The 9,002-nt window shown below is 36.1% G+C and overlaps 1 protein-coding gene across 3 annotated transcripts in view; it reads left to right on the top strand.

Annotated features, from left to right (window-relative positions):
* The window catches only part of CRPPA (CDP-L-ribitol pyrophosphorylase A), a 466,682-nt gene that overhangs the window by 390,603 nt on the left and 67,077 nt on the right, over positions 1–9,002 (top strand). For all 3 annotated transcript variants that reach the window (XM_028490069.2, XM_055085022.1, XM_055085024.1), the window contains one exon: positions 6,338–6,417. The gene's annotated coding sequence lies outside the window, so the exon portion shown is untranslated. The remainder of the gene's footprint in view (positions 1–6,337; positions 6,418–9,002) is intronic.

The raw sequence follows: 9,002 nt of genomic DNA, 5'->3' as shown, positions 1-9,002 counted from the left end.
TCAGTCAGCTCGGTGCTTTGTGACCACCTAGAGGGGTGGGATAGGGAGGGTGGGAGAGAGACGCAAGAGGGAGGGGATATGGGGATATATGTATACGTATAGCTGATTCACTTTGTTATACAGCAGCAACTAACACAACAATGTAAAGCAATTATACTCCAATAAAGATTTTTTTTTTAATTTTATGAATAAGAATAAAATATGACAAAATTAATCAACTTCAAATTAAACTAATTATCATTAAGTTAGAAAATTCTCATTGCAATTAATATGAAAAATTAGATGTAAATTTCTACTTCTGCCATTGCTTTGGAATGGTAAGTTTTAAAAAAATTTAGTAGAAACATTAGAAAAGAGAAGGTTTTTTTTCCTAATGACAATATTATATGTCTAGAAACCCTAAGATTCTAATTAAAATCAGAATCAATGAAAAATAATGGATAAGAGAATTTAAGATAAAAACAAGATAAATATGTTAAGACCAAGAGCTTTTGTCTATATTGTCTATAAGCAAATGGCAATGAAAATGGGAAGATATCTGTTTATAGTAAACAGCATAATATTCTCACAGATAACTTTTAAAAAGAAAACACAGGACCTATGTTAAAAAATAAATCTGTGAATCTTACTCATAGAATATTAAAGGACATAAAACAATCTTTGAACTATGGAAAAACATAGTGTGATTTTGGATGGGAAGAATACATACAGTAAAAATGTCAATTCTTCAAAATTCTCCTATAAATTTGAGGCACTAATAAATTCATCAAGGCTGATTTTATAATTGGATACAATGATATAAAAGTTCGCTTGGAAGAATATATGTCTTAAGCAGCCAAGAAAAGTTTGATTATAGGAGAATCAGAAGCTGCGAAATACGCTTCACACATTATTCATCAGACTATAAAGTCACTACAGTCAAATCAATATGGTATTAGCCATTTGGATCCATAAAAAATAGAGAATCTAGAAAATAAATGTCTGTATATGAAAATTTCGTATATGGGAACATTAGTATTTCTATTCTGTGGGAAAAGAATGACTTATTTATTAAGTGGGGATGACAATTAGCTATTTATCCAGAAGGAAACTAACTTGGGTCCACTCTCACTATATGTGCTGTTCAATGCTGTAGCCACTAGCCACAAGTGTTGTTTACATTTTAATGGAACTTAAATTAAATTTAAAAACTATGTTTCTCAGCTGCTTTAGTCATGTTTTAAAGTGTGGCTAGTGTTTATTGGGCAGTGTAGATTATAGAAGGTTTCCATCTTTGCAAAATGTTTTGTTCGACAGCACTGATTTCTCTCTCCGTATAATATTTACATGTATATATTGTTTATAAATATTCACATAAACAAAAATACAAATATAAATATATGTATACATGTGCATTTAATTGTTCCCTATTGATTTAAAATTTAAAAATAAAACAGAAGAAAATCACCAAGGCTACCTATACATTATAGGGGTTAGGGGGAAACTTCATTAACGTTACCAGAAACCCAGAAAAAATAAAATAAAGAGATATAGTTGACATAAAAATTATAACTTTTGTATACACATTGATATCAGTATCAGTTAAGGTTCTTGGTTGAAAACAACATACATTTTAACTGTATGTTCAGAAAAGCAATTTGGAAAGGAAAATGCCCAAACTATAGTGAGGGACTGCTTTTGAGAAGAGAGCACTGCTGTCTCTGTAGGACATCAATACCACATTCACTGTCTTGCCTTGATCATTTCCACCTTAGAGTTATGTGCAGGTGAATCTGATAGGAAGGGGCTGGGGCATATTCTAGTACCCTAGCTGCAAGGGAACCTGGGAAAGCAAGTTGCTACTTCCTGGTTTAGGAGACAGAACTCATAAGTGGAAAATTATCCACATATAGAAAAAGTGTTCAGTAGATCCTGGAACAGTGACAAATGTCCACTACACTAACATAAATAAAGTCAGCAGACAAACGATAGAATTGGGGGACGAACATAAAAGGTTGCAACCCAGATGATGATGAGCGTTTAATGTCTATAATACAGAAAGAATCCTTACAAATTGTAAAGAAAAAGACAAACCACTCAATGGAAAAATACATCAAGGATATGAATAGGGAATTCACAAAAGAGTAAACTCAAATTTCCTGTCCTTAAAATAACAAGGAAGTATCACTTTACCATCGCCAACTGACAAAATTTCAAAATTTCAATAAACCTACTGCTGGTGGGTCTGAAGGAAATTATATATTCTTTGCTACTGGAATTAGAAATTATTCCCATCTTTTTGGAAAACAATTTAGCAGTGCCTCTAAAATTTTAAATAACCATAGCCTTAGAAGCAACCCCATTCTTCAGAAGTAAAAGCACCACTGTATAAAAATATACATACGAGGATGTTTATTGTACTTTTTCGTAGAGGCAAAAGTCTGAAAGAGTGAATGGCCTTCAACTGAGAAAAAATTGTGATACATTTACACTATGGGCTATTAAAAAGCAATTACAAACAGTGAGTAAGACCTGTGTCATTTGTCTTGGAGTGATTATGACAGTGAGTTGTTGAGTGAGAAAAGCAAGATGCAGAGAAACAACTAGAACAACACACAACACACACTATAAAAAATGGCAGAGTTTTTACAAGAATCATAATGGGGGAGGGTGAATTGACGAAGGTGAAGAAAGGGAACAGAGGAGAAGTAGGCAAACAAACCAAAAAAACAAGCCTTGTAAATTAAAAACATAACCAAAAATCTCATTTATGTAAAACTACCGACCTGAGTTATGTATACCTGCTTCAAGAGAAACCATAAAATAGTGTAGTCTTGGTCTATAGACTTCAGAAATGTCTAAAATATATTCTTAGGTGAAAAATTATTTCAGAGTAATGTGTAGAGAATGAGTCCATTAAGAAAAACAAAGAAAGGTGTGTGTTCGTATGTATTTGTACTGAAAAGATGGTACACATCCATTTATTCTGGTTTCCTCAGAAAGTGTAGAATTGGCAAGCAAAGGATGGTTTTACTTATTATACTAGTCCTAATTAATTTCAAAATTTAAAACACGTTAAAAAACAAAAAATAAAAATATGTTAACATTCTAGAATGCATTGTAAAGGGAATAAACTCTATTATGATTCAGAGAGTAATTAGAGACCATCAACTGAGAGAGGGAGCCTTTGGGATAGCGTCTCTGAGGAAAGTGTCTGAGCTGAGACCTGAAGAATAACAATAAGCTTTATTGTGGTGAGCTGGACAAAGAATATTCTAAGCTGAATCCACAGGCCTGACAGTTCATTTGAAGGGCAGAAAGGAAGCCAGGGCACCAGCTGTGTGGGGGGGCACATGGATAGGTGGTGTGGATTAAGGTCAGGGAGGCAGAGACTTATAGACCACTGCTAATAAACGTTTGAGTTGAACCACTTCTAGTCAGCAAACAGGAAAAGTACTTAAATTTTAAAACCTTTATAGCAGCTTGACATTGCTGAGATTCCAGCCCTTGATCACCAGACTCACCTCAGTTCAGGTGAGTTTGAACTTGGATGGTGCAGCTCATGTTGCAGATTGCTTCCAGTCATATGCAGTAGGACCGCATGTCAGTCCATGGTGCAATAGAGAAAAAACAAAAAAGCATAAACGAAAACAAACGTATCCTCTCCACAGGTTGATAGAGAAGCACTGTTGATAGAGAAGACCTGGAGAGATGTTTGGTTGCTATTCTCAAAGAGGTAGTAAGCCATTGAAATGTTTTAAAGAGAAATCACTCTTTATATATATCATACAAAAGAATTTTCTAGTTTAAAACTAGAATTGTCCCAGCTTTCATCATGCAGAATGGTTTGGAAAGGATCAAGAGTTAAACAGGGAGTAGTTAGGAGACTATTGTGGTGGTGCAAGTAGGAGATGGTGGTGGTGTGGACCAGGTGGTGGTAACTGGACTGGAGGATAGAAAAGGAAGAGTCATGAGGAGCCATGGATGATTTCTAGTTTCCTCCCCTTCCCTTTTCTCTTCTTTCCTTTCCTCCCCTTTCCTTTTCTCTCCTTTTTTTTTTTTGACATAAGAACTGGTGCATTATGATGATATCTATGGAGATGGGGCTAATGGGAGAAGAAAAAATTGAAGGCACAAATCAAGATTTCTGGCTTGGACAAATTTGAGTTTGAAATGTATATTACACACCAAAATGGAAATAAAGCTCATCAGAGAGGTGTGGACTAGAGGCATAATTTTGGGAGTTATTAGCACATAGGTAAAATGTGAACAATCATCCTAGTTTGCCCAGGACTCTCCCTGTTTTAGTACTGAAAGTTCTAAGACCTGGGAATCCTCTTATTCCTTGGCAAACTGGGGTAGTTTTTCACCTTATGTAGATGGTATTTACACCATGGAATTGGATAAGAGCAACCAAAGAAATGACACACCAGGATTGAGTCAGGCAAATATTAAGAGGAAAGAGAATCTTAGAAGAGCTCACCAGTGAGGAGGTAGGAAGAGAGAATGTCAACCATAGAATGCTGGTGAAGGTCAATTAAGAAGAGGGCAGAACAGCAGATTTGGCAAGATGATGGTCATAAGTGACTGTAACAAAAGCATAGATTCTGGGAGTGATGGGAAAAAACCTACAATGTCATAAGTTGAATAATGAATGGCAGGAAATAGGATTAATAAGTACTAAAAAAAAAAAAATCATCCTAGCAGCCTTGCAATGAAGGGGAGCAGAGAAATGGGCAGTAGTTGAAAAGACTGAAGAGAGTATAAAAATGCTGTTTATGATTTTATTTGGGGAAATGAAACTACTATGTGAGTGCAGTAGGATTGCCTGGCAGTGTTAAATAGCTGTATGAAAATTTTAGCATAAATTTAAAGTGGTTGTATTCTTCCTAGTTGTTTATCTACACTTACATTTAGCTTCTCAGATGCTGGTGTGAAAAAAAAAATTTAATCCCAATATTTGGGATTTTTCAGGGGAACATGCTAGAGAAAAAAGGAGGCAAGCAAGGTAAAATAATTAAAAGGGAATTATTTTAGTTCGGAAACATGGACTAAAAGCCAGGTTAAAGGGGGAAGAGGAAACATAATTAAGTTGGAAGAGAGTGAAACGTGAAGTCAGTGGGTTAGATGTTTCACTGATGTTGAGGAATTCTTGCAAAATGAGTACTTGGGAATGCAAGCCGAAAGAACAGCAGTTGGCAGCCAGGGAAGGGAGTGACTGATTTTAAGTTTTCAGGGATGGTGAGTTACTGCTGATGCAACCAGCATCACTGGTTGGGAGGGGGTGGAGGAACAGGTAATTGAAGGTGAGGAAGGGAAGGATCTGACAGGCAGGGTAAATGGTTCATACATATGCATTCTGAAGTTACCAAGAATGATGGCATGAGTTGAGATGAAGAGAATGAATCAAGAGGGACCAGCTGGGTCAAAATATGAGAATAAGAAGGAGATGTAGTGGGTGGTTTAGTCTGATGGTGCAAGCTTCAAATGGGAGGGAGTGATACATAGCCAACCCCTCACCTTCTGGTCCTGTGGTATATGGGGTATAACAGAAAAAAAAAAAAAGATAACCTCTGCATCAGACAAGGAAAATGGTATCATCAGGACTTAAAGTAAGAAGTTAAAGATAATGCTCAGAGAAGACATTGAATTGATAAGGAAATCTCAGGACAGTATATTGTTAGGATTGGCTACATAATTTTCAGGGCCCAGTGCAAAATGGACATGCAGGACATCATGTTCAAGAATCATTATGAATTTTGGGACTTCCCTGGTGGTGCAGTGGTTAAGAATCCACCTGTCAATGCAGGGGACGTGGGTTCGAGCCCCGGTCCGGGAAGATCCCACATGCCACAGAGCAACTAAGCCCATGCACCACAACAACTGAGCCTGCGCCCTAGAGCCCATGAGCCACAACTACTGAGCCCGCTTGCCTAGAGCCCGTGCTCCACAACAAGAGAAGTCACCGCAATGAGAAGTCCGTGCACCACAACGAAGAGCTGCCCCTGCTCGCCGCAACTAGAGAAAGCCCGCATGTAGCAACAAAGAGCCAACGCAGCCAAAAATAAATAAGTGAATAAATTTACAAAAAAGAAGAAAAGAATAGTTACGTATTTCAAGATGGCAACAAAACATTATGTCAAATGTGGGCCCTTCTAAGTGTGGGGTCCTGTGTGACTGCACAGGTAGCATACCCGTGAAGCTGGCCCTACCTATTCTGGGCCTAGGAAAAAGATTTGGAAGGGAGGGCAGCATTTGGTCAGATTAAGGGATATACTATATTTCTTTGTTTGAGGCTGCTGTGTGCTAACCATTGTTTAAATGCTTAACCAATATTATCATTTAACCCTTCTAACAGGTGAGGTAGGTGGTATCTCCCCCTTTGGCAGATGAGGAGCCTAACGCACTGGAAATTTAAAGGATTTGGCCAAAGTCACAGTAAGTTTGCAGCCTGATTTTACTTGATTTGATTTGATTAATTTTTTTTTACTGTTAAAATTGAGATATAATTCACATACCATAAAATGTATACATAAAGCTTACAATTCAGTGGTTTTTAGTATATTCACAAAGTCATGCAACTATCAGCACTATCTAGTACTGGAATATTTCCATCATACCAAAAAGAAACCCCATACTCATTAAGCAGTAACTCCCCATATCCCTCGGCAACCATTAATCTATTTTCGAACTCTATGGATTTGCATATTCTGGACAATTAATATAAACAGGATCATACAATATGCAACCTTTTGTGTCTGGCTTCTTTCACTTAGTATAATTTTTTAAATAAATTTATTTATTTTATTTAGTTTTGGCCTTTAGTTTGGCCTTTAGTTTAGTTTATTTAGTTTTGGTCTTCGTTGCTGCGCGCGGACTTTCTCTAGTTGCGGCAAGCGGGGGCTGCTCTTCATTGAGGTGCGTGCGCTTCTCATTGTAGTGGCTTCTCTTGTCATGGAGCACGGGCTCTAGGCGCTCGGGCTTCAGTAGCTGTGGCTCGCGAGCTCTAGAGCATGCAGCCTGATTTTAGATCTGCGTTCCTAACTACCAGGCTGTGTTGCTTCTCAGCACTCCTAGAGTTAATAGATGACTTGGAAGACTCAGATTTAGGGCTGACCAAAGTAAACAGCTGTGTGAGATGTGACAGAATTAGTCCTCGTTATGTCCCCAGAAGAAGAAGAAAAATCAGCTGCAAAGTAGTTTATTTTTTTATTTCAGTTTTATTGAGATACAGTTGACATATAAAATTGTAAAGTGTATTTAAAGTGTACATCGTGATGATATGATATACATACACACTGTGAAAGGATTCCCTCCATCTAGTTAACACATCCATCACCTCACATATTTACCTTTTTTTGTTTGTTTTTCTTTTGGTGAAAACATTAAAGTTCCACCACTCCTTTAGCAAATTTCAATTAAACAATGTAGTGTTATCAACTGTAGTCACCATATTTTACATTAGATCCTCATACTTCATATATCCAAAGAAAATAAAAACAGGATATCAAAGAGATATCTGCACCCCCATGCTTATTGCAGCATTATTCACAATAGCCAAGATAGGGAAACAATCTAAATGTCAGTCAATGGATGAATGGATAAAGAAGATGTGGTATATATATATATATTAATATATATAATATATAATATTATTATAATATATAATATATTAATATTATATAATATATAATAATATATAATAATATATATAATATATATTATATATTAATATATATAATATATATATAATGAAATATTATTCAGCCATGAGAAAGAAGGAAATCATGCTATTTGTGACAAAACGGATGGACCTTTTGGTATTATGCTAAGTGAAATAGCCACACAGAGAAAGACAAATACTGCAAGATATCACATATATGGGGATGTTTAAAAAAGAAAAAAAAACACATACAGAGAGAGTTGAAAAGGGGTAGCCAAGGGCTGAAGTGTAGGGGAAATGGGAAGAGGTTGGTAAAAGGGTATAAACTTTCGGCTATAAGGTAAATAAAGTCTGAGGATCTAATATAAAACACGGTGACTGTAGTTAACACTGTAAGGTATAGTTTTGAATACTTAACATAAAAGCATGCTGAATCAACTCTCATGTGCTACTTTCTAAAGAGGAAAGATACTTCATCTTTTAGGAAGTTTCTGGGCATGCATTTTTACCAAGTTGGTGTAGGTAGTGGATGAAGTAGAAGCCTCAGGTCATGAGATGACTTATTTCACATAGCTAATCCTAGAAAACCACATTTCCAACAAAGTGTTACAATCAGAAATCATTTGACTAAATTATTTGATGAAAGTTTAAGTAATTGGGTAAATAAAATCATTATGATGGTGATACCACAAAAGGAAAAAAAGTCCTCATATATGGATGAATTTTTACACATTGAAAAACTACCTATGTCCCTTGGAAAAATTTGTGATCTAATTTCTTAGCACTCCGTTTTGCTTTGGCTATATACATAAGAACTCAATGATCTCACCATGTACTACTTGGTCTGTATGACAAATTGGTTATCTTATTTATGACTGAATCTCAGTTTATTCTTTGTCTCCAGATACTTTCACACTGCTATGTGTATGAGGGATTGGGGGAAGAAAAGATGCAATTAATTTCAGTCGAACTGATTATTTACCAATGCTTGTAAAAAAAAAAAAAAGACACAGCTGGTTGCATGATTTATTGGCCTATGTAGTCTTTGTGCTTATTGAAATATGAATTGATTAATGTTCTCTGTCTAAACTTTGCTTTTGTTTTAATGGACTAGTAATAAATAGGAGTTTGGGTCAGTTTGATGTAATCCAAAGTAGAAAACAAAGAACAACTAATGCGTAGCCCTCCTAATTTTTTTAAGGCATTCCCTGGAGTATAGTATTTCCTTTCTAGCTATGCATTCTAGATGACTGTATCTGTTAGCACAGTTGTATATGTGACACTTGTAATGGCAAAGCTAGATTACAAATGAAGGAGGGCTTCCCTGGTGGCGCAGTGGTTGAGAGTCCGCCTGCTGATG

The sequence above is a fragment of the Physeter macrocephalus genome, chromosome 5 (genome assembly GCF_002837175.3).
Source record: "Physeter macrocephalus isolate SW-GA chromosome 5, ASM283717v5, whole genome shotgun sequence".
NCBI classification, from domain to species: domain Eukaryota; kingdom Metazoa; phylum Chordata; class Mammalia; order Artiodactyla; family Physeteridae; genus Physeter; species Physeter macrocephalus.
This window is presented reverse-complemented; position numbering and strand designations above follow the sequence as displayed.